Source organism: Ceratotherium simum, chromosome X (genome assembly GCF_057802395.1).
Source record: "Ceratotherium simum simum isolate JZ-2026a chromosome X, ASM5780239v1, whole genome shotgun sequence".
Taxonomy (NCBI): Eukaryota; Metazoa; Chordata; class Mammalia; order Perissodactyla; family Rhinocerotidae; genus Ceratotherium; species Ceratotherium simum.
Window position 1 is genome coordinate 18,514,913 of NC_141940.1, and position 25,683 is coordinate 18,540,595.

The 25,683-nt window shown below is 42.2% G+C and overlaps 1 protein-coding gene across 2 annotated transcripts in view; it reads left to right on the top strand.

Moving 5' to 3' along the window:
* GPC3 (glypican 3) overlaps positions 1-25,683 on the top strand; it is a 413,786-nt gene that overhangs the window by 386,778 nt on the left and 1,325 nt on the right. The gene's annotated exons all lie outside the window — the stretch shown is intronic.

Here is a 25,683-nt window from a genome sequence, read left to right on the forward strand (position 1 = left end):
GGCCTAATTCTACTGGGAGCTTGGAGAATGGATGCCTTTAAGAGAATTCTTTTGTTCAACTTAAAATGAGTCATGCACAGATGTGCCCATTTCATATTATATTTGTTAATACCTCAGTTTTAAAATGTTCTTTTTTGATACTAATGTGTTAGAGCTAATGTTTCCAGCATAACCAAAATTTACGTCATCTAGAAATAACCTCCATCTGCTAATACTCATTATGCAATATGGAGATGGCTCTTAAGAGCTTACTGTCTGTATCTATAGAGACACTACATGTATAGGTGTTTAAGGCCACATATGTCTCACATTTAACCATAAAATGGATACCAACATCCATTCAGCACGGAGTGATTTGAAATACAACTTTTAATTCCCAAATGTTAGTTGTGCTCAGAAAAATATAAAACCTTTCTGGTTGGAAAAGAATTTATGGAATGATACTTCAAGGCTATAGTAATTGAAGTTGTATCTGTACTTCAATTAAAGCTTCCATCAACAGTGATGATGAGGAACAAGGTTCACAGCAGTGGACTCTCTTATGAGGAAAGGTGGCTCTTGTCCCCAGCTTCCAGGAACTGGGATGATGGTTTCTGAATCACATACACACACACACCAGCAATGCATAGTTGGTCCTGAAATGTTCCTAGTGTTTGGCTGGAGACTAAAAAAGAGCAAGGACATAGCAGCTTTTAAAGGATTGTGGCTCCAAGGTTCAAAGCTCATCTGCATTGGACAACTGCTTTAGGCTTGTTCATTCATTTCTCCATTTGTTACTCATTTTTTCATGGGCCTCTGCAATTTTCTCCTACTCAGCCTTTTCAGTCTAATCCCTTGCTTCTTCTCACACAGTCCAGCCAAACTGTTTCCTGAGCTTTTTCCATTTTTCCATGCCTCTGTGCCTCTACATATGTCATTCTTTTTCTATCTTGAATACTTACATCTCTCCTTCTACTTACTCCTTCCCCTTAGTCTCCATATATCCAAACCTACCCCTGCTTTCCAGCCCCACTTTAAAAGCTTCTTCCTCCATAAAGTCTTCCCTGATCTTAAAACCCTCCTACCCAATCTAGAAGTGACCACTCCCTCCTCTAAACTTCCTATTTCTCTGTACCTGGTTGAGACAGTGTAACACAGTAGATAAGAGCAAAGCCACTTACAATTCTGTAGCTTTGGGGGCTGGCCTGGTGGTGCAGTGGTTAAGTGCGTGTGCTCCGCTGTGGCAGCCTGGGGTTCGCAGGTTCGGATCCCGGGGGTGCCCCGACACACCACTTGTCAAGCCATGCTGTGGCGGCGTCCCATATAAAGTAGAGGAAGATGGGCAAGGATGTTAGCCCAAGGCCAATCTTCCTCAGCAAAAAGAGGAGGATTGGCATCAGATGTTAGCTCAGGGCTCATCTTCCTCACAAAAAAAAAAAATTGTAGCTTTGGACAAGATTGTTCTCTGTATCTCAGGCCCTAAATTTGTAAAATGGAGATAATACCTGCCTCATAGGATTCTTATAAGGATTAAATGAGATTATGCATGCTAAGAACCCACACAGTAGGTCCAGCCCCGTGGCTTAGTGGTTAAGTGCGCGCGCTCCGCTACTGGCGGCCCGGGTTCAGATCTCGGGCGCGCACCGACGCACCGCTTCTCCAGCCATGCTGAGGCCGCGTCCCACATACAGCAACTAGAAGGATGTGCAGCTATGACATACAACTATCTACTGGGGCTTTGGGGGAAAAAAAAAGGAGGAGGATTGGCAATAGATGTTAGCGCAGAGCCGGTCTTCCTCAGCAAAAAGAGGAGGATTAGCATGGATGTTAGCTCAGGGCTGATCTTCCTCAAAAAAAACAAAAAAAGGAACCCACACAGTAGATGTTCTATAAATTGTAGTTGTCCTTGAGGACAGGGACCATGTCTTGTTCAATTTTGTACTCTCAGCACTTAGCATTGTGCCTGGCCCAGAGTGGGTACCATGTGAATGTTTGTAAAGTAAATAGGCAGCCTTTTAGTAATGAGAACGTGGTAGAGAGGGGGGACATGCTTTCCAGGTATCTGAGAGGTGATCCTTTGTATCTGTCACTTGCCTTCCAATGGCTTCCAACAAGGAAGTCTACAAAGGGAAATGCTCCTTGTGGATTGCAGCAGCTTTCTCTCTTCCTAAATTGGGGATCATGTTGAGCAATGCAAATTGGGTGCTTGGTGCTTCATTCTAGCCTTCTGATTATTTTCTGAGGATTTGTTCTCCCTATGTAGGGCCTGGAGTTCATCCTTTGCTAGGGACTGAATCCATTCATAATTATGGATTGTTAGGTTTTAAACCAATTTCAACTGGCTTGGTAGTTTGTTTATTCTTGGCCAATATGACTTCCTTTTCCTTCAAAATCTCTTTGAAAATTTCCATAAAGTTTTTGGTACATTCAAAAGATCATTAAATTTTTTTATGTATAAATGAGAAATACTTTGGTTTCTCCAAAAGTGCCCCTCTGGTAAAGTCAAGAGGAAAACATGTGTTGTAAATGGGCCCTCATTTTTATTTGTTGGATTTGGGCCTCTCTGCAATCCCTTTTTGGCAGATACATGGAGTATGTTGAATTCCAAGTAGACTTTCAATTAAGCTGCTTTTCTATATTTCCTTAAGAAAATTATTCCTAGGAGAAAGGGAAAGAATCTTCAGTACCAAAGACATTGGTCAATAGCTTTTGATCACATTTTCAAGAGATAATGGCAAGGATAGATCAGACATGAATCAGGGAACTCAAATGGAAGAAAAGCAACCCACTGAAAGGGCTCTGCTATGGACCATTGGTTTGATTGCCAAGGACAATGTGAGTTTGGTCTTTCCCAGGTAAAATGTTCAGCTCTTTACTGTGCTCTCAGAATTGGAGGATGCTGCTCAGTGGGGTATGATTTAACCACACCCTAAATTTGGCCATAGTTTTTAAGTGTTCAAGGCATTTAGTCTGTGTTGTTTCTCTTTTCTTAGAGCCACAGTAAGGGTCTAGTGGGTGAGACAGACTGGGTATGCAACACTGCACTGTAGTTACATAGTCACCTGGGAAACTCAGCATTCAATCCATGGCCTGGTGCACAGTTGGCTCTCAAAAAGTATTTGGACGAATGGAAAGTACTTGCCTGACAAGACTGCCTTCCTTACCGCTTCCTGCTGGCGTAATGCACACATATGCGGGGGAGATACTCACCGGCCTTTCCTCTGCCCTTCTGACTCTTGAGAATTTCTACTTGAGAGTCACTGAAGTTGGGAAGGAGATAGAAGGAAAGAGGAAGATTCTCTTTTTAATTTTATTCTATCTTCCCTGCCTCTGCTTGGGAGCTATTGACATCTAGACAAAATTGAAGGCTTTTGTTTTTGTTAATTGTTCATCACTTTATTCAAATCTTTTTCTCTGGCCTAGAAGCCAGCGTTGAGCTAGATCACAGGGGACAGCAGTATTAGCCTCCTTGGGCTCCGTATATCTGGTGGTGAGAGGTGAGGTGAAGCGGAGGGGATGCGGCCCTCTCTGTAGGAGAAGAGACCTGAGACCATGTTTTGGCCTAGCATCTGCTCACCTTCCCCAGCACAAGCCAATTGATGAGTGTTTTATTTGCATAGGACACCTGCACTATACATGTATGTTATATTCAATTTCATACTGCATGTGATCTTAGTAGGTTTTCCAGGCTTAGCTGGAGTACAGCTAAAGATTTTGGAAGGGCGAGAAGGCAAGTAGTGGTGCCAGTATATGTTTGATTTCTGTATCACCACCATGTGAGCAGTTTTTTTTTTTTTAACTAAAAATTGAAAAGCCAAAACAAGCCCTAGTGCCCGGTGCTATGAAAAGAAGTGTCTGCATATAGCTCAGGCCTCATATGTCCTCTCCAGAGGAGGGCCGCCCTGCTGGAGCATGGCAGTGGAGAATAGTTCTTGAGCTGCACGTCTGAATCCATCACGCCCTCCCCCAGCACCTGCACTCTAGATAAATGGTCCACCAATCTTGCTAGAAGACACAATGTCATCCAAATAGATGGAATCTTCAGAGGAATCCATGGGGCCAGCAGTGCACATTGGAGGGTATCGTGATGGAGCCTGGCAGGCTCTACATGTAAAGCTTAATTGTGCTTAAAAGGAAGCTCTATGGCCAGTCTAGTTCTGAGCCTGAATGCTTTATTTGAAAAAATTAAACAGTCCTTCTTCCACTTTTGATTAACAAATATTTATCAAGATCCCACTAAATACCAAGCCTTATGTGAGGAACTTGACATAAATGCTCTCATTTAATGCTCTCAGCAGTCTTGTAGGGGAGATAATTAGCTCACTTTAGTGATGACAAAACTAGGGCTAAAAGAAGTGAAGTGACTTGCTCAAAGTCTTACTGCTGGCAAGGGGTAGAGCTCGGACTTGCATTCAGGTCTGTGTCTTCGTCAAATTCTCCCTAGTCTGCTCTACGGCATCCCAGGAATTCTTTTTCCTTCTCACTTCAAATTATTTCATGGCTCAGTTCTACCAAAAAGCATAAATCTTTTAAGGGCTCCATAGTTACAAAAGTCCCTTAAGGGTGGACCATTTAACCATTGTTAGTGGCAGCCTTCCAGGTTTCCCAAGTTTCTCCCTTGTTAATTGTATGCAGATAGTGTAAGTGCGTAGGTCTTTATTGATGAGGCAGGAAACTTCCCTCGTCTCCATTAACTTGGGAAGGCAGGGAGAATGAGGAGAAGGTACTCAGAGAGAGCGAATTCAATTCAGCCAGTTATTTCAGCTCAACTCACAAATTTTTACTGAGCACCTCCTTCGTGCCTAGCACAATGTTAGGCATAATGAGGATAAAGAGGCTATGCATGACAGTACCTGCTCTCTAGGGAGAAGGATGATACAAAAGAACTAAAGAGTTTGGACTTAATCCTTGAACAGTGGTGAGACACTGGTGACTTTCCAGCAGAGGTGGGACAGTTCTCCCAAGGTATGCTTTTATTCATTCCTGCAAGGCTACTGTGGAGGTCTGGAGTGGAGCATGGGGTGGAGCTGGGAAGAGCACGGGACAGTGGGTGTTGGAAAAGCCTGACTGTACTATACCGGAGTATTAAAGATGTGACAGTTTCTGCATCTTTGCCTAGCACCTCCCATACATGAGAAATCCCACAATTTAATGGAAAGGATATAAACCATCTGCAGCAACATATTTGTTTAAAAAGGAGACACCAGCATGAAGACTTAGCAACTTTGAACCGGTTGAAAGAAGAGCATCTGCCTGATATTTTCGTCGTGGTTATATTGATTGTTCATCTTCCATTCTTCTTGTGGTTTGTGTTACTAGCATATTTGTATTGGTTCTGCCAAAAGAATCCTTGAGAGAAAAAAGAATTTGTAAGTTGTTACTTTAGAGAGATTAAAGTCTATACAAGAGTTAAAGTTCCCTGTAGCTTTGGCCCATGGGCATGCACAATCGAAGCCCATCCGATTTTGAAAGGCCTTTTGCATCTTGAGGGCCTGGGGGGTCAGGAATCTCCCATCCTTGTTCACCTTTTCACAGAGTGCTTACATTTATTGGGCACCTACTATGTGCCAGACGCCATGCTGAATGCTCTCACATATCCTCACAGCAACCCTGTTTTACAGGTGAGGAAACTATGGCTCAGAGAAGTTATGTAACTTGCCCAAAATCAGAGTTGGTGTGTAGTAGACCCGATATTGACAGTATGTTTTCTGGCTCCCAGTCCAGGACTTTTACCGCTACACCACACTACCTCCCTCTCTGATCTATTCTGTACTCCTAGAGTGTACACCGTATGACTCACGGTACAGGACAAGAGTCTCTGATTTGTTCATGACCATCCATCGCCACTTACTTAAAACACAGGGCCCTGCAGAAGTGGGTTTTGAGACTGTTATATTTCAGTGAGGAAGAGGGACATGTCAAGAGAATTGGGTACTGATCGAGCAGTGCCAGCCCAAGAAGGTTGCCCTGATCAGCTACAAGACAGCATGAAGTCAACAAATCTCTTGAGAAGATAAGGAAGGACTACAATGCAGATGAGATTAAGAGGGGAACAAACATACACATCTTCTTCTCAGTTTTGTTCCAGGTAGAAGCATAACAACTACGGGGCTATCGGATTTCTTGGTGGGTACAGATCTCTATCACTTCTGTGGATCCATCTTTCCTAAGAAGCTGATGGACTGGTAGCAGAGTTCAAAGTTGATGAATGAGCCCAAGCCAAGCTGACAATGGCAGGTCACTCTAGGGTGGGCCAAAATCCCAGACTTGATCCTAGGATCCCTTTAAGCTTTTTAACTTCTCTACTAGGTTATGAATTCATAATTTGGAGTTGGCCTAATCTCTCTAGCACACTCTTCTCCAAAGTACTTCTAAAAGCAGCCTGGGAGTGGGAAATGAAGCCTGGTGAAATGGTTGGCAGAGCCCCACCCCTACCTTGTCAGAGGGCTGGGGCAGAGGAGCACTCCATCTTTAAAAATGGTCTGAGTATGCACAGTGGAATGAAAGTAGGGTTGAGCCTGGCTAAGTAAAATGTTCACTGATGCCTGGACCCCGGGTCCTGGTTATGGAGGAGTAAAATTTAGGGAAACCTTGTCAGAGAATGAAGAGCCAAGTAGACTGAACTGCCTCGAAAGGAAAAAGCAAGTATTTGAACTTTATTTCAAAAATGCCCAATGTGCTAGCTTGTTGTTTTTCATCAGTAATAAAGCTATGAGGAGCGACAACTTGATTTATATTTGAAAATCTAAGATCTGGCATTTCAAAATAGTCTCTGGAACTTTATATAAGAAAACATTTCATATATTTAGTTTTAACTATTATCTGTAGCCATCTCTTTATTTTCTCATTTGAGCAGAATTTGTCAATTGGATTATTCCTAATATTTTTAATGCTAAGTACAACTAACAGCATATTCAAACTTGATCCAACTATCTAGACACAAATCAGTTGGAGTGACTTCCTAAAAGAAAAAGTTGAATCCAATAAAACAACTCTTTTGTCTTGTGTCCGTAGCATTAGATAACCAGCTTGCCTTTTCCCCCCAAGTGTTTTGGAATCTTGTAGCCCAGCTTCATTTATTGGTTCCTAAACAAAGTTTAAATACATCCAAGCTCAGCTCTCCTACTCCTATTCAGGCATAGAAACATATTTCAGTTGTCCTTTTTCTTTCTCCCTGTTCCTGGCCATTTCCCTCTCTTTGGTCCACCGCCTGGGATATATGTATTATCTGAATTCCCTCCATACTCCTGTGAAGGCAGTAGTATTGTTCCCATTTTGCAGATTAGCAAACGAAAGCTCAGATTTAAAGGACTGTGGTCACACAGCTAGTAGGTATGGACCTGGGAGAATGAGGGTTAGGAACCTGGGATACTCAGTCTCTCATGCTGCCCTTCTAGATCCTAACATTTCCATGATGGTTCTATGGTAGTGAGCCCCACTTCTAACTAATCCCGTGGAAACAGACTAGTATCTAATCAGAATGGACCTGCCCATGCAAATTCCATCTAAGTCCTACTTTACTACATTAACTATATTGCAGTTGGAGACTGAGGCATAGACATTAAGTAATTTATTCTTAATCTTGGGGAAAATCAAGACTAGAACCTAATGCCTCTGAGGGGTACTGAACCAAGCTGCCTCCTTACTTTAATGCTGCTTGGAAACGTTCTCGTGACTCTTTCACCTTTTTGATTTCACACAAATATTCCAAGATGCCCAGAAGTTTTTCAGGACTATTCTTATTCTTTTGAACTCTCTTCAAGTTAAAACAGAAAGCGTATATGTGTGTGCGTTCATGTGTATATTTAAGAGCTATGTGCTTTGTGTACTGTGGCTCGAAAGCCTTCCATGTTATTATGATTTTATAAACATTTTCATAATCACCCAACTGCTGCAGTTCATGCTTTTGTCATCAAATATAAATGAAATTTCCTAGTGGAAAATGCACTTGTTCTGGAACAATGCCAAAAAGAGTCCAAAGAAGATTTTTGAAGTTGGCTTCCCAAAATATCTGTGTTGGTAAATTATCAAGCGTTCAATTGAAACTACAGAACTGATTTGTAATTCCTATTGAAATGGTTGCAAGTGCTCCAAGTTCTATCACTTATGCACTTTACATGCCTTCCCCACAATTAACATAAAGAAATTAATGTCTTACAAGCTTTAATGTTTGATGCCATATGAGTCCTGAAGATATTTAAAGGGAGAAGAAATGTAAATAGAATGCAATTCTTAAGCAAGATTACTGATATGACAGGACTAAAGAGCTTGGGAGTGGATGAAAAGTGCCTCCTTTCTTCCCTTTAATAAGTCCATTACTTGTACTTGGGCATTTTTTAACGTCCTTTTCATGCTGAATCTAGAGTTGAGCATGCTTTGCATTTCAAGCTTTGTCTATGAATCAGTAGAAGCCAAAGTTATTTCTGCTTTAATATAACAGGAGCCAGGAACAGCTAATCTCTTTTCATTCTGAGTTCCTTACATTATTTTACTGGACAGAGTTTGTGTTGGCTCCAAAACAGGCCATTCATAACATCTATGAGACGGAATTTAGGTAAGAATGAAGAGAGATTGTAGGATGTACAAAGACTCCCTCTCCTGAGGCCATTAAGAAATTCCAAATTGGCACTGTTTTGAATAGTGACATTGCATTAGCCTTGCTAATTTCATTAATTCAAGCTGATAGCCTCTGTTTACCAATCTACTAGATGAAACCTTCCTGTAACTACAGTACAAGTGTGCTTCTCACTCAAGGTGAGTTGATATTTTTAAATAGGCAAATGGGGGGAAGTTTGTGAGGGAAATTGGAGAATGATCATGGCTAGCACAGTAGTACCTCTCAGTCAGAAACTCTGGAAAGTGTTATGTGTCTTCACTTCCTCAGTAAGACATGTCGTACATGGTTGAAGTAAATTTGCTTTTCTTTCTTTAGGCAGGAGTGAGAATATGAGACACAGGATCTGTCACTCCCTTATCTCATTGCATCTGACCTCTTTGATTATCTCTGCCTGGCTCTTAATTGTCTTCATTTCAATAATCAGGGCTGGCAAAGTAACCCAACCAAGTTCGTCTGTTTTTAAGTGGGAATACATTTGCTTTTCAGTTCATAAAATGTGCAAATAAACTGACAGATAGTTAATGGCAAAAACTCCAGGGGAAACAGAACTCTTTTTTAAAGGAGTCTATATTTAAAAGACATTCCCCTAAATCTCTCTTGACTAACTGGCATCTCACATCATGCTGGAAAAATGTACAGAGAGAAATCTTCAGAGCCTCACAGGCTGAGAAAGTAGAAAGATTGCTGAGTGTTTGAAAGGGTTTAGAGTTTCATTTGAAGAGCAGCTGCACCCCACCGTGCCTGTGCTCAGATACACCGAGCACCGGCGAGGCGGTATGTTGGAAACCGCCCTGAGTGCAGCCAGAGCCAACCTGCGGGTGAGAGGGCATGGCCGGCCATCCACGCCTTCTGCACATCTGGCCCTGGGTTACTGACTTGGGTTTCCTGTCAGTCAGTGACTAAGACCAAAGCCCAAGACCCTTCCCTGAGCAGTCTGGATCATCAAACAATACAGATGAGAGAGAGAGAGAGAGAATGGACATAAAAAGGGAGGTGGGACTAATGTGAAAGCATGAGAGATTTACTCAGGTTCCAGAGCAGTGTTTCTCCCGAGAAAGATCTAATAGTCATGGTTTTTTCAATTAACAAAAAATTACCTGCTTGTGGAGCATGGTAAGGTTTACAAGTCATATTTATATATCTTATCTCACTTGAGAAGTAGTATAACTTTGGTACTAAATAATAAAAATTATCTGCTTACAGGGAGAGCAGCAATGGTCTGTGGATCAGGCTTCCCTAGCTTTCCCTTCTCAGAACCCTCAATAGGCTCTGCCCTTTCGCAGAATTCTCATAGCACTTGGTTCGTGCCTCTCTTGCGGCACTTATCACATTCTAACTTGGATACAGTTATTTTTGTACTCATCTCTTCCTGACAGGATACAGAGCTCTTTGAGGCCAACAACTGAGTTTTCCTCATCTCTGTATCCACCATGGCACCTGGCACAGTGTCTAGCAAGCAACAGGTGCCAAATTCATGTTTGTTGCTGCCCCTCCTGACACGTATACGGAGTGTCCATCTCCTGCTAGATGGACAGCTCCTTAAGGGCAGGCTCCATGTCTTATCCTGTATCCACAGTGCCTCACCTGCCTGGTTCCAAGTACATTGATAAGTGTTCCTAGCACTCAACAAGTGTCTAATTAATTAATTACATTGTACTAACCATACCTAACATAAACCATTCCATTCACCTGCGTCTGCCGCATTCACCACGCATCCACTTCAAGAGGTTATTCATGATAACAGATTTAAATCAAAGTGTTTTAGAAGGACTCATGTCATGGTAACAAAGATAAGGGCACTGGATTTGATACATTTTCAACCTGATATCCCCCCTGAAAAAGATAGTCTGGAGATGGCAAGGGGTAAAAGAGGTTTTAGGGAAAGAAGCTATAGAGGAAAGAAACAAAGTCGTGAGGTAAAGAAGGCAGGCTGAAAGAGACTACTAGGTGAAGAAAGCTGCCTGTCTGTACTCAGGGCCCCGCACCCTCTGAACGGTGCCTGCCTGCCTGGCTGACTGGCTGAAGCACGAGAAAGGTGAAACCCGAAAAAGAAAATCAAGTTGAAAAGGAGGCCTCTTAAACTTGGTTTTAGGCTTAATACTAAGGAAGAAAGATTTGAGGATTACTTACCTTGTTGTTAGTCAAAAGGGGGCTTCAGATTTCTCCCCTGGGTGACCTAAACTGTAATCTGTCTCTATAGCCCTCTATAGTTAATACTTCTTACATTTGTGAGGAAATTATAGTGACTGGAGAAGCTCAACTTACATCCTCTAATCTCTTGGCAGAGAAATTAAAAAGACAACAGAAATTGCTGTCCAAGTGGAATTCTGCATGACATAGGGAGAACTGATTAAGACAAATCAATTGAAGAAAACAATCTCTATTTAAGGAGAATGCATCTTTAATCGTGGTAATCCCTTTAGTAAATTATTTTCTCTGATGACATTGCATACCTAATTACAGTTTGCTCATTTTGATTTTCCCTTTACGTTGTTGCTTGCTGTTTATGCAGTTGTGCATTTGCAGGCTGACCAATGAACTTATTACTGACATTAAAAACTCTTGGCCAAATTGGTCTCAGGACCAAAATGTCACCACTTTAGGGCGTGACTCAAAGGTCACCAGACAATTATATTTCCTTTAGCACTTCCTCAAAAGACCTATTTTCCACCCCCTAATGATTTGGATTCTCTTCTCTGAGAAGCATTCTCAACAACCTCCTAAAAGTGTGAAAATAAAAATGAAATACAATAGTAAAATGGGTACAACCAAGGACCATAGTGACCGCTTTTGTACTAGGATGTGCTCTACAATCCAGTTTATGTAGTTTAGCGTAATACTGGTTTTCTTGATGAAAGCACTCTATTGCCAGATCATATTCAGCAGTGGGTCACTGGGACTCCCAGGTGGCCTTCTATGGCAGTTATGCCTAGCCAGATTTGTCATAGCTTGGAAATGCAGTTTGTTTTAAATGAATGTTTGTTTTTTTTTTTAAAAAATAGTTGTTGCATTAGGGTGTTAGTATTATAAGATGATTTTTTCCAAAATTTCCTAATATCATCCTATTTCCTTGATGTCCTCTACATCATCTTTTTAAGAAAAAATACATTAATCTTTCTCTCAAAATCTTCTCCAACCAATCTTTCCCACCTTGTGTTCTACTGTCCTGCAACTTGTCCCCCATGCAGCCTGCATTCCCACATCCCAGGGTTATTCTGGGAACATACCTTATAGAAATACACTATGTCTCCAAAGGTGTGTGTCAGACGACATTCACTGTAGCATTGTTTGTGCTTGGGAGAAATTAGAAACAAACTAAATGCCTATCAGTGGGGAAATGGCTAATTGTGTTATATTCATACTATGGGATTTCTTGCAATTATTAAAAGGAATGAGGCAGTTCCACATGTATTAACATGTAAAGATTTCCAACAGGTTGCAGCATATGCATATGCCTAGAAAATACATTTACCAGTAATTACTCCTGGGGAGCTGTGGGAGGGAGAGTGTCGAAGAGGGGCCTTTCTCTTTTTACTCTGTATACTCAGGTATTGTTTGAATCTTTAGCTTCAAGAATGCATTCATGTGTTGAGTAGTTAAAAAATTAACAAAATAAAAGGACTCTATCAACTGTGTGGAGGATGGTTTGCATGAGGACAAGACGGGGAGGCTGTTGCAGTAGTTGCGAGATGACGAGAACATAATCTAAGTAGAAGCAGTGGCAATGGAAAAGGAGAAGAATTCACAAATATTAAGGAAACAGAATTTACGGGATGTAATAATTAATTGACCTAGAGGATGAAAAAGGAGGAGGAATCTAGGGCGACTAGCAGGTTCCTGGCTTGGGCAACTGGATGGCTAGTAGAGACATTCACTGACATGGGGTGGGGGTGGAGGTGGGAGGGGTAATGGTGGGAGGGGTGGGCAGGGAAACACAGGAGGGGGAGCAGTTAAGGCAATAGAAATGCTGCAGTGTTTGTGGCCTGTTGAGTCTGAGTTGCCTGAGGGACATCCAGGTATAAATGGCCAGGGAGCAGTTAGATCTCCAGAGAGATGTCTGAGCAAGAGGTGGATTTGGGAATCCTCGGTGATAGATAAAACCAAGAGCACAGATGAGAGCATTCAGGAAGACTCATAAAGTGAGTAGAGTGGAGGGCCAACGAAGAAATGAGAGAACACCCATCTTTAAGAAAAACAGCCTGCAAAGTAGTCTGAGAATGATCAGGGAGGTAGACGAGGGACCCAGGAGGAAGCGGTGCCGGAAAACAAGGGTAACACCAAGTTTCAAGACAGAGTGGCCAACAGTGTTGGATGCTGCAGAGAGCTCACAATGAGAAACTGAAGAGTCCATTGAGGGGTTAACTGTAAACTGGCATGAGGGATTTTATTGGGTATTGGGCTGATGAAAATGTTCTAAAATTGAATTATGATGATGGTTGCACACCTCACTAAGTTTATAAAAACCATTCAGTTGTACACTTGAAATTTTTTTTAAATGGGTGAATTTATGGTATGTAAATTATACCTCAATAAAGTTGTTTTAAATGAAAAAATAAATAAAACAAGAATCCATGGGAATTTAGTTTGGGGCAAGCTATGATTCCAAGGGGGAATTTTCCAGTCTGATCTCTTCTTCCTAATTGGTTGGGAAAAGCCCCATGAAATAAAATGGTAGGAAGCACACATTACTGATGTCACATCCTGATTCTTTCCACTCTCTTGTAATATCAAAAACTACTTTGTGGGTTTGATTTGCTTTTTACCAAGCAATGAATATTACCACCCTATTCTCTGTCTTCCTTTGGATAATTGCAGAATAGTTGCTGTATTTATTTTTATTATTATTTTTTTAGCATATATCTCCAGAGCAAGTTTACGGTACCAGGCTATAAGGCCCCAGTTTTGATCTATTTTTGTTGTCATTGATTGCATTTTAATGTGTTTAAACATGGCTTCTTTATTGGTCCTGCAAGTTTTCACTCTGAAATCTCATCATATATTTTCTGATACCTCTGTTATACGTATAGCATGATGCCTTGTTCTTCGCAGTCATTTCACTTCTTAATTTGACTTGGCCAAAAACAAGATGTAATTGTCTTGGTTAACAGGCACGTTTGATGTATTCCATAGACAGGTCAAAACAGTATGGAAAACTCCTGCCCCTTCTTAGTTATAAGGAACCGGGGCTGCCCTTGAGCCTACTTAATTAAAGTGTTCATTTCTTGCCAATTGCATCTTCTTTTTATTTTGGTTCAATATCTTCCTGCTGCTTTTTAATACTTTTTAATACTCCTCCTTAGCGATCTGGCTGCCACTCTTTGTAGTAGAATTTTTCTTTTTCCCTTTTACATCTTTGTAGCTGTGAGTTTGGGCCACTTGGCATCTTTTTACCTTTCCTGCCCTCCTTTGGGCTTGCCTACTTTGTTCTAATGCCCACAGGGCTATTTGTATGAGAATCATCCAGCTTTGTCTCCTCAGTTGCCTTCCCCTTGGGTCCTTCCAGCTTATGTCCTAATCATGTTCCCAAAATGAATTTTCTCCATCTGATGCCTCTTCTTTTCTTCCTCTGGATCCTGAGTGATACCACTATGTGGCTGCATTGAGCAAGATGTCTACCATCTGCAAATTACTGCTAATTGTTTCCTATTGGTAGGAAAAAAATTCAATGTAAACAATTTCTGAGTTGGTTGCTCCACCTTCCATATAGGCAGTGTCCTCTTATGACCGTTTCATACCATATATGCACATTTTGTATTGCCTGATAAATATTCACAGTATTTCTGAGACTTAGCCCCTACCTTAGTAAGCTGCACAGATTACGCCGTTCTTTCTCTCCACTGTAGGCAGGTCAGTAGTTACTCCCTTAAAATTATGTCGTAGTTGATAACCCCTTGGCAAACAGAAATCCCTCTTTTCTAAGCTAGTCATGGTCTCAAAAAGACACTGATCCCTTTCTTTGAGAGAGGATCCAAAGCAGTCTCTTTAGATTCCTCTCCAGACAGTGTCTGTGTCAAAGGGAGGAATGCAAAGGTCACTTGAACCCTGTCCCTTCACCCTTCATCCCTGCCATGAGACCTCTGAAGACCTGAATGAAATCCTAGAATCTCAGGGTTGGAAGGGTCATCAGAAGCTATTTACCTTCACCTCCTTGTTCTATGTTTAAATCCTTTCACCAACATCTGTACCAAATAGCTGTCCAAACTCTCATTGACCACTTCCAGAGATAGATCGCACTGCCTAGGGACAGCGTATGCAATTTTCAGATTGCACGAATTATTAGAAAGTTCTTTATTTCTTTCAAATCCAAATCATTTTCCCCTTAGGAGAAAGACAAGGCCATGAAACAGCAATAACTAAAATGGCATGGCTATGGACCAAGAAGAATCTTAGATGGAGAAAGAGTAAAGGGAAATAACAAAGGGGGCATGAGCTGGTGTGGAGGATCAGGCAGTGCCAGAGAAAGGGGTCTGTGGAGCTAGAGGGGCAAATGAGGGAATCTGAGCTGAGAAGCAGAAATGATGCTGAGAAGTAAACAGTAAGGGAATGGAAACACTGGTGGAAGATTAAGGAAGGAGATACTAGAACCTCTTCAATACAAGTGGAACCAGGTTGGAGGTTTAAATCAAAGTGGGGAGGAACAGAAAAGCCTCTTTAAGATTCAAAATCCCTCAGAGGATTCAAACCTTGCCCTTTGCCTAAGGATATGGAAAAGAGCACTATGGAAACAGGAGAGAATGTTCAGTAGAGCAACAACTAGACAGAAGAGAAGAGAATAATTGGACACAGGAAATGAGTTTAAAGAGCAATGGAAAGAGAACAAGAAGTGAATAGAGAAATGGAAAAGGGGGGAAATGAAAACACAGAACTTTTAGGTTAAGGAATTGTATTTATTCCTGTGCCAGCACATAATTGTATTTTCCTGGCAGTCATCCCACAGACTTCTGCAAGGCGAAAGGGGTGCCGGCGTGTGTTACTGCAGGATTGAAGTCTTATTGCTTTGTACTGTTACAGCCAAGCAAGGGACTTCATTAACGAAGCTATATTTTGATGTCACAGAGACAGACACTGAAATTTCAATCACCAGCAGCCCCTGCACTTGGGAATCAGTGGCGATGGAAAGGGCAGCATGTGGCCCAGGGGTGGGTAGACTGTGAGGGCAAAGGCAGGGGTCAAAGGTACGGGAACCCAATCATGAAGGTTCGAAGAGAGAAATAAATGGAAGCTGCTCACCAGGAAACCTGCTTCCGTCCCAGCGTGGCACAGAATGCTGGCATGTGTCAGCTGCTTACATCACAAGGCGTCACATTGCAGGCAGCAAAAGGAAGTGAGAAAATAATCTTCGTAGATTCCATCCACACTGAGTTCTGTGAACTGATGCTGTGAGTACTGAGAACTGGCTATTGTCAGAGGGCTTTGGAATCTAGAGGTCAGGGTTTGAGCCCTGCCCGACCATTGGCCCTGCCTTTGTCTTGTCTTCATCATAGCTCAGCGGGACTCCTTCCCCTGGGGAATCATCAGTTAATGAGGATAGACTCCTTGGGCAGGGTGTCTGCTAAGGAGGTAGCTCTTCACCTGCACATTCTCAGTAGACTGAGGGTATGTGTTCACTTGTGAAGCCACTGATGCATGCATCCATTCATTCAGTCAACAAGCATGTTTCTAAGTGTCTGTGCTAGCCAAGTACTGCATGGGAGCCACAGAGGAATAAGACTCATTTCTTACTTTGATGGGGCTGGTAGTCTAGTTGAGGAGAGGAACATAGAAATAACTCACTCTACTATAAGGCAGATTGAAATTAGTGCTATAATAGAAGTACAATTCAATTATTAGTCAGAGAGGGAAGTGATTAATTTTGGCTAGGGTGAGAAAGGAAGGCTTCCCAGAAGAGTTATCGTGTAAGTTTAGGCCTGAGAGAGAGAGAGAGAAAGGAAGAGAGAGACTATCCTAGGCTGAGGGAGCAGCATGAAGAAAGACATGGAAACTTCAAAGTACTTGCCATTTTCAGCAAATGATGAATGGGATGGTATGACTACAGTATATGGTACTTGGAGAAATATATGGGCAGTTGAAACTGCAAAGCAAGACAAGATGAGATGGAGAAGTTTGTGAATGCCATGCTAAGGAATTAGGACTTTATCCCGCATACAGTAGGGAGCCATCAAAGGATTTTGAAGAGAGAAATGTGATCTAACATGTGATTTAGGAAAAGAGTGTTGTCTTATTCCTGCTGTCACAGAATAGAACATTCCTTCTTCCTGGACAGCAATGGGCCATTGGAGAGGAATGGGTATCTTATCTAGCTGCGGCATTGAGGATTGTGGGGGCAGTGGGAAGGGAGAGAGACGCTGAAGGAAAGAGGAGAAACGGTCAGCATCAAAAGACAGAGGGATGGTGCCTGTGTGAATGTGAGAATGAGGACTTACTGACAGTCCAGATCTGAAGATGGGAAGGTAGGAGGATGGAGCCAGGGTGACAATATGTTCTTCCAAGTAAATTCAGGGGAAAATAGTCTCAGTTCTCCAAATCCCATTAATGATGAGGGAAACATTTCATAGTTGGAGGGTTTTTAGGAAACATAGATGGAACAACTTAGGGAGACTTTTCATCTTTCATTTATGAGGACACCTGCCTGCTGTTGATTTCTGGTCTGCAATGTTCCCACACCCAGGCTGACTGTTTTCAGAGACTTGAACCATTTTGACCCCTTGGCTACTGTACTAGTAATTTTCCTTGCTGTTGGGCATTGCCAGGACATTGCAAGCATTTTACTTCTCAGGTACATTTTTTGTAAGATCCACCATGGCTGATTAAAAATGGAAGATTACCAGACTTTGAGTTTTCCCATCCAAGTATATCTAAAACCCTACCCCAAATGTTATCAAAGAGCTTTTCATTGAGCGTCTTGGAGCCTGGGCTCTGGGGGACCATAAGACCATTCCCTCTCTCTTATGACCCCTCACCAGCAATTAGATTTGGCTACAATAAGGGACATTTTGTGTTTTCTTTCTATATCCTCAAAGCCCAGTGATGCATACCTCTGTAGCTGCATCATGCCTGAAATTTATATTATAAACAGAGCTCTGCGAATCTAAACCATTAAATTTTTTTAACTAATAAGGACAGAGTGTATTCTTTGATTTTTTTTTTTAAAGATTTTTTTTTTTATTTATTCATTTTTTTCCCCCCAAAGCCCCAGTAGACAGTTGTATGTCATAGGTTCACATCCTTCTAGTTGCTGTACGTGGGACTCGGCCTCGCGTTGGACGGAGAAGTGGTGCCTTGGGGCGTGCCCGGGATCCGAACCCGGGCCGCCAGCATCAGAGCGCGCGCACTTAACCGCTAAGCCACGGAGCCGGCCCTCTTTGATTTTTTTTAAATGTGGTTTCAGCTTAGCATCGTTTGCGTGAGTCACAAAAGTACATGTAAGTTTCCTGAGGTTGTATAAAAATTTCTCTTAAGATAGCCTTAAAATCCTTGAAAAAAATTGCTCTCTTCCTCCATTCTCAATTGAGGAGCCATATCTGCAATTCTAGGGTAGTGATTAAATAGCCATTCATTTTCATTCTTTTGGACAACTCGACTTTCAAAATGCTGAAGGAGTACCATTTGGGTGTGGATGCTTTGCTTATCAGATACGTTCACACACTCACCCCTCTACAAAGTAGAGCAGCAGAGTAGCAATGTACTCCCCTTAGGAACTGGGATGTGCCCCAGATGCCATTATCTTTTGGTTTCTATAGTTTTATTTCAATCATGGTAAAATACATATAACATAAAATTTGCCATTTTAACCATTTTTAAGTGTACAGTTCAGTGGCATTAATTACATTCACAATGTTATGTAGCCATTACCACTATTTCTAGAAGTTTTTCAGCACCCCAAACAGAAACTCTGTAACCATTAGGCAATAACTCTCCATCCCCCTGCCCCCAGCCCCTGCTAATCACTAATCTGCTTTCTATCTCTATAGATTTGTCTATTTATATTTTATATAAATGGAATCATATACTATGTGGTATTTTGTGACTGGCTTCTTTCACTTAGCATCATGTTTTCAAGGTTCATCCATGTGGTAGTATGCATCAGTACTTCATTCCTTTTTATGGCTGAATAATATTCCATTGTATGACTATACCACATTTTGTTTATCCATCCATCCATTGATGGACACTTAGGTTCTTCCACCTGTTGGCTATTGTGAATAATCTGCTATAAACATTGGTATACAAGTATCTGAGTGTCTAGTACAGGTTGTTAGTGCAGCAAAGATAACAAGAATATAGCATTTCCAAAGGCTGTCTTGAATTGGAACTCTGGAGGCACCTTCTAACAAAGCTTGGTTGTACAGACTGGTTAGGTGTTGTGACACTGATAGCACTGCCCCAATACATCAGGCACAGTCAGTGTGACAGTGCCTCATTTCACTCCCTCTCAAACTTCTCTAAAGACTAATCAGTATTCAGTGAGTCCACGTCAGCACCCACTCTCTCCTCAACTCAGTACTAACTGGTTTTTGACCCAACTACCCGACTGACACTTCCCTCGAAAATCTCCCGTAACCTTCCTGTTCACACATGCAGTAGCGTCTCCTCAGTCCTTACTTTTCTTGACCTCTCTATAACATTCCACACCATGCTAACCCTCCCCTCTTTAAAATGTTCTCTTCCCTTGTCTTCTCTAAGCCTATTGTCTTCATCTTCTCCCTGGCCCTAGCTGAACAGTGTCTCTGTCACCAGCTTCTCCTATTCCAGTGACTCTCAGGCCCATTACTTCCCATAGGAAGTAGTTGCTCCAGTGGGAAGTAAAGGCTTTGATGAGCTGTGATTCCTGTGCAGCTGTTAGGCAGCCTTCGGTGAGAAGGATCTGTAGCATGAGAGTAATAGTCGTGACCCTCGTGTGGCAGGTGGTGATAATTCTGGGGCTGGCAGAGGGGGGCCAGCACCCACACCACCCCCTTATACTGTCAGGGTTTCCAGGATGGAGTTGTTCTGTTTCTGGGAATACGACTTGACTCATGATGTACCTAAATCAGTATAGTAGTAGCCCACATTATAATAAGATTCTACAGTGAAATGATTTATTTTCTAAAGGGACTAAGTGATATTTTCATTTGTTCCTTTCTTAATAGCTGAATGTAATAGTAGCATAGTTAGTAGTTGAAACCCCTGGAAACCATTTTGTATTAGAAAACTAAGCAGTCCAATCCCAGTTAAGGGCCTTTACTGTGGTGTTCCCCTCTTGACAATGAAGTTGCCATAGAAAAGGCTACCTTAACTCAATTATCAGGAATTTGTGAGTTAGTGTCCAGCTTGGTAGTTTACAAAGCCCAGGTGACACGAATGTCCTAACAGTGCTTTTAAGATCTTTCCACCTGAGTACCCCATACATCAGTGAAGAGCGAGAGAGAACACGTGCTCCTGAGGATCTAGGATATAACCTGAAGGTCCTAGTAAATACGAAATATTTTATCAAGTCTTAAATGAGTTTGCAAATAGTGCATTTCTACTCCATTATTCAGCCTTGCATGATTTAGTATAAAATAGTGCGCCTTTCCCCCTAAATCCCTAGGAAGAAGCATGCCATGGCTTCATGTACCCACAGCCCCCTGCAGTGTGACATGAAAATACCCATACCCTAGATTGAGAGACAGAGGCCTATAATAGGGGAGGCCATGCCTATACTAGTGGGAAAACCCATTGTATTCTTTCAACATCCCGTCATTGGGATTTCAACATCGGTTATGAGGATGTTTGCAGGCTGGAATTAGCTGTAGGAAATGAAGTGGGCATCTCATTGCCCAGCCCTCTTCCAGGAGAAGCCATGGGATTATTCCCAGATTTTACGGTCATTTAGTAGGCAAAATTGGCAGCTCACTTGTTTGTCCAGAAGGCACATTGTTGAAATGGGCTCATTCTAAAAGGAGTCCCATTAGACCTATTAAAAACCAGAGGCCTCAAGTGTGCCAGTTCCCCCCTTCTGATCTATGAAGAAGAAAATGTAGACTTCCAGAGACCCAAAGGTCATTAGCAAAGTCATTTTCTTCTGCTTTCAAGTCCAAGTAGTCATTTCACACCTGAAAGTTCACAAAGGAAGGAGGGGTTGATGTGGCAGGAAGGAGGGTTGTGTTCAGGGGAGGATAAGGAAACCAAGATCTGTTTGGGATTACGAAGCAAATGGCAGAGCACAAGGGCTTCTGTGGGAATGGGCAGGAGAGTGAGCAGTAGTGCAATGAACGTGACTTCTCCAGAGATTTCCCCAATTTCAGCCTCTGGGGTCTGCCAAGCAATGGATTGAAGGTTTCACATATCCATATCTTGGGGGCCAACTGTACACAGCAAATGCAAAACACAGGGATAGCAGTATTGCTCTGTTGCTATATTAGGGCCGGATTGAAGCCATCTGCTGGTGCAAGCTTGGCAAGAAAGAAACCCCCATGCTCCGCATGACAGTAGCATTCTCTCCCCTGGTATTTTGATGGCAGCTCTTTCAGGCTGCCCTGTGAAGTTTGCTGGTGTGGGTAAGGCCCCTATAGAAATGCATTGCCCTCCTTGATGCCCATGCCATCAGAAGGCAAAAATTTGATTCTTATTATATGCTCAAGACCCCAGTGGCTTTGTAAGGGCCCAAAGGCTTGTCTCAATGGCTGACAGATCTTCCTTGGCTGCCTTTGTATGCCCGCTTGATGCACCCCAAATCCAGCAACTTCTCCCCCAAAGCTTTGTGAGTACTGGCTTCAGTGGAAGTTATTATGCCAGGGTTTAAAGAAAACAAAAACAATCCGGCATGGATTTATTTATTGCCAGGGTCTCTTATCCAAGATTAGAACAGCTCAAGAAGAAAGAGGAGTCAGCATTTGGTAGCTGATGAAGATCGCCAGACACACACATCCCAAGAGAAGCAACTGATTGAGCCCACCTTGGCTGCTATGGGTAGAGGAATGATTGCAGGCTGCAGCAGACTATGTTCCTTACTGGGCCCCAAGGGGCTTGGAATCAGTGAGAAATAAAACTACAGGGAAACTTAGAGTACATCCAGTCCACCACCCTGATTTATCAGTTGGGGTGACTGAGGCCCTGAGGAGAGAGAAATGACTTGCCAAAGGTGAAATAGTAAGTCAGTGGCTGAGCCACGCCTGGAACTCAGGCTCCAGACTCCCAGGATGGTACAGCCTCCTTAGGAACTTGACTAGGAGACTCTGAATAATGAAGGGTGCAGGGCTCCCCACTGAGTGCTTTCCTCAAGGAAGAAAAGCTTTCCAACACAACATGCAGACCTTAATGACTGACAGTTATTTTAAAGGGACTATCTCATCTGCAACACAAAGGACATGAGGGCAAAATGAGAGTCAGGGCTGAGGAATTAGTACAGATTGTTGGGTCTAGCCTCCGGGCACAGGTAAACTGATTGCAAGTAGAAACAGATTTGTGGATTTAGCATGAAAATCTCCTTCCTGGCCCAAAAGGTTCTCGCTGACAATCAACTGCCAGATAGAAGCAATTTATGTGCATTTTACAATATGTGCCTAATTACAAAGATATGTTCTGGAAAATCACGAATAAAGGTAAAAATATGAATGATTTAAAAGAGAATGGTTTGTGGTGATTTCCAGAATACATCTGATTTGTAGCGAAATGAGACGGTTTTGGTTTTGTGTAGATTTAGCTTCTTTGTAGGTTTTTTAAAAAATTTCTGTTTGCTACTGGCTGATCCCCAGATACTGTTCCCACAGGCGTCTTGTTTTTTCCAAGACAAGATGCGTGACAAGTCTCTCCCACTTGGGGCTGTCCTCCAAACTGTTAACAATGATCTTTCTAAAAAACACAAATCAGTGGCGTAGCAGTTAAGTTCGCATGTTCCTCCGCTTTGTTGGCCCAGGGTTCACCAGTTGGGATCCTGGGCGTGGACCTACTCACCGCTCATCAAGCCATGGTGAGGCGGCGTCCCACACAGAAGAGCTACAACTCTACAACTATGACACACAACTATGTACTGGGGCTTTGGGGAGAAAAAAGAAAAAGAGGAAGATTGGCAACAGATGTTAACGCAGGGCCAATCTAAAAAAAAAACCCACAAATCAGATTGTGTGGTTTCCTTACTTAAAAACTTTAATGGCTCTCTTTGCCCACAGAATAAAGTCTTAGCATTCCTAATCTGCCATGATTTGGCCCTTACTTGTCCTTCCTGCCTTACATTCTATCACCCACCACGCAGCACACACACACACTCACCACAACAATGTACACTCTACGTTCCCTCCCACCCTAGAGGCTGCTTGCTCCTACTGAGTATGCCCTACCCACATTCTCTGATATTGGTGATTTTGCTCAAGCTGAACCCTTTGCCTGAAATGAATACCCATTTCATTCAGCACTGCCATAGTTCTACCCAGCCTTCATGGTGTAGATTATATCCCAATTGTTCCAAGAAGTCTTCCCAGATCCTTCCATTTGGAATTTTTCTCTCTCCCTTCTATCCTCATGGTATTTTGCTTGTATCTTTATCTGAGCCTTTTCTACTTTCTGCCAAATATCTAGTTGGTTTGTCTATAGGTCTGTTTTCCTTGCTAGAGTGTGGGAGTCCCGAAGGCAGACACTAAGTCTTTCTCCAATCTTCTAGCTCAATGCTTGGGACATAATAAGCTACTGTAAAGTGTATTGAATTAAATTGGATTATATTTCCCCTGTCCAGGAGTGTCCATATTTATCTTTGACCAAAATCCTATTTCCTCTATCTCCCATAATCCTTCCTTGTCCTGCTAAACTGTCCCCTTCATTTCTAATCTCCATGATGGTGGCCCAGGCCCAGACTGTGTCTTTGCTGGGATTCCCATCAATGTAAGCCCCAGGAGCCTGGCAATGGGGTTGGGTGATAAAGATTTGCTGTTGCTGAATGGGGAGACTCAGGAAACCTGTAGCCACAGCTTAGGAAGCACAGAAAGCTATTATTGTGAATATTCCTGGAGGCCCTTTGGAGGTAGAAGACTTGGCCCAGCTTTGTGCCAGGGGCGTCTAATGGCCCCGGCCATCATTGCTGATTTCTTCAGCAAAATAGAACTGATATAATTCCCATTCTGAGTCCCCAAACCCAGAGCTCTTTTTAGGATTTCACAAAGCTTAACAAGGCTACTTAATCAAGTATGCGATCAATTTTATGTGGAAACACTGACTTTTCTCATGCTTTTTGGAAGTTCTCTTTGGCAGTATATATTTCATTAATTGAGGTTTCTTCAAGAAGGAATGCATTACTACTGAATCACTACAGTCTATTTTGTATACAAAATTTTTCGAGAGATGGTATAGTTTCATTTGAGGTTCAGAGTCAGACCTGCATCCAAATAGCACCTCTGCCGCTTAGCAGCTGTGTCAATATGGGCAAAAAATATAACCTGAGCTTGAGCTTTCTCATCAGTAAAATGGGAATTATAACACCTACCTCATAACATTGTTGAGATGGTTAAATTAAATGAGATAATGTATAGAAATAGCTTTGCACAGTGCCTGGCACGCAATGAGGACTTAATAACTGGTAGTCGTTTTTATAATTTTGAAACATAGGGTCCGAGAGATAGAAATAATGAAAGAAGTCTTTGGTGGCAAAACAAGATTAGAAACTACTAGATTTAACATAAGTGCTGGGTTGACCACAACAGCTATAGTAGGCGAAACTGTTTAGCATTCACGGATTATTTGAAGAGCAGGATAGTGTAGGAGCTGAGTGGTAACATTAATAGACGTTGTTTCATCTTGATGATGGGCAAGAGGAATATCCGGAAAAGGAATCCGAAAGCGATGCTGAGAGCGCTCTCATTTAGGTCAACCCTAAAAATACCTGTCTTCATTGAAGTTGAGAAGTTGCCGTGAGACTCAAGGCTGGGCTTTCAACAGATAGAGCCATATGTGTTCTCAACTTGGGTGAAACCCGATCGTGACCTAAGCCTATGCTATCCTTGCCGACTGACAACTGACCTCGGCCTTCTCTGTGCACTCTGCGTAGTTCACCTTTCAGAAAAAGAAGTCTACATTGTTCTTTGTTCTTCTCCTCTTTTTATTTTCTTTATATGTATTTATTTTGCGGGGAGACAGAATCTAGATTGTAGTCTGCTGAGTCACTTTTCCCTGGGTAAGAGGGTTCCCTGGAAAATTCAATTTAAATTATTATCGGCACTCGAAGAAAAATGTTCTCAGCTTTAGAGGAGCAAAATGTAGTCAGATTCATACGTATTCAAAGGGAAGACATCATTTCTTTGTACAGCAATGAAAAATAATTATAGTTAATAACAAAATAGAAAAATTATTTGTATTGAATAGGATAGGCCAAGGATTCAATGAATACTCAATGAATATATTCAAATGAATAGGAAAAATATCAATACCCGTTAGATAAAAAGGCAAGGGATATGAACTGTTATGCATGGAGAAATATAATTAGTGAACTAAAACATAGAAAAAGTTGATCTAGTATGTACTAGTAATTAAATACATGCAAATTAAAGAAACTTTGAGCTATCATCTTCTACTGACTACAGTATCTTTTTTTGATTGAGGCACAGTAAATGTGGTCCTCACGTCTTTGCCGATGGCATTATAAACTGCAATAGACCTTTTGGAAAGTAGTGTTGCAGTCTGTGTAATCAGAGCCCCTGGCTTTGATCGCCCTGACCTTGCTGCCTGCTCTAACCAGTGCCAGCCTCAGAGCAGCCCCGGGCCTGGGCCCTGCTCTGCGCGCATCCTGGACCAGCTGAGTCCTCACACTTTCTTCCTGTGACTTACTGAGTGTTTCATCCCCTGTAAGAGGAGCTCTTCCTTCCTCTTCCTTCATTCCCCCTGTAGAATCTCAGTCATTTCCTCTGTGCCTGTTGCTATGCATCTCAGTGTCCTCAAGGGATCTTTCCGGCTCCGTTGGCCACAGGACAGTTGGCTGGTGAGGTCGCTCACATCACATCACCCTCACAAGCTATTGAAATAGAAACATTTGCGACTGAGTCTAAAAAAGCAAAGGGAGTAGATTTGAGCTCTAAATCGGAAAAAGCAGATCTGAAAGAAACAGCCCTAGGCCAGGGCCAGCCATCGTGAATTTCCTGACAAAC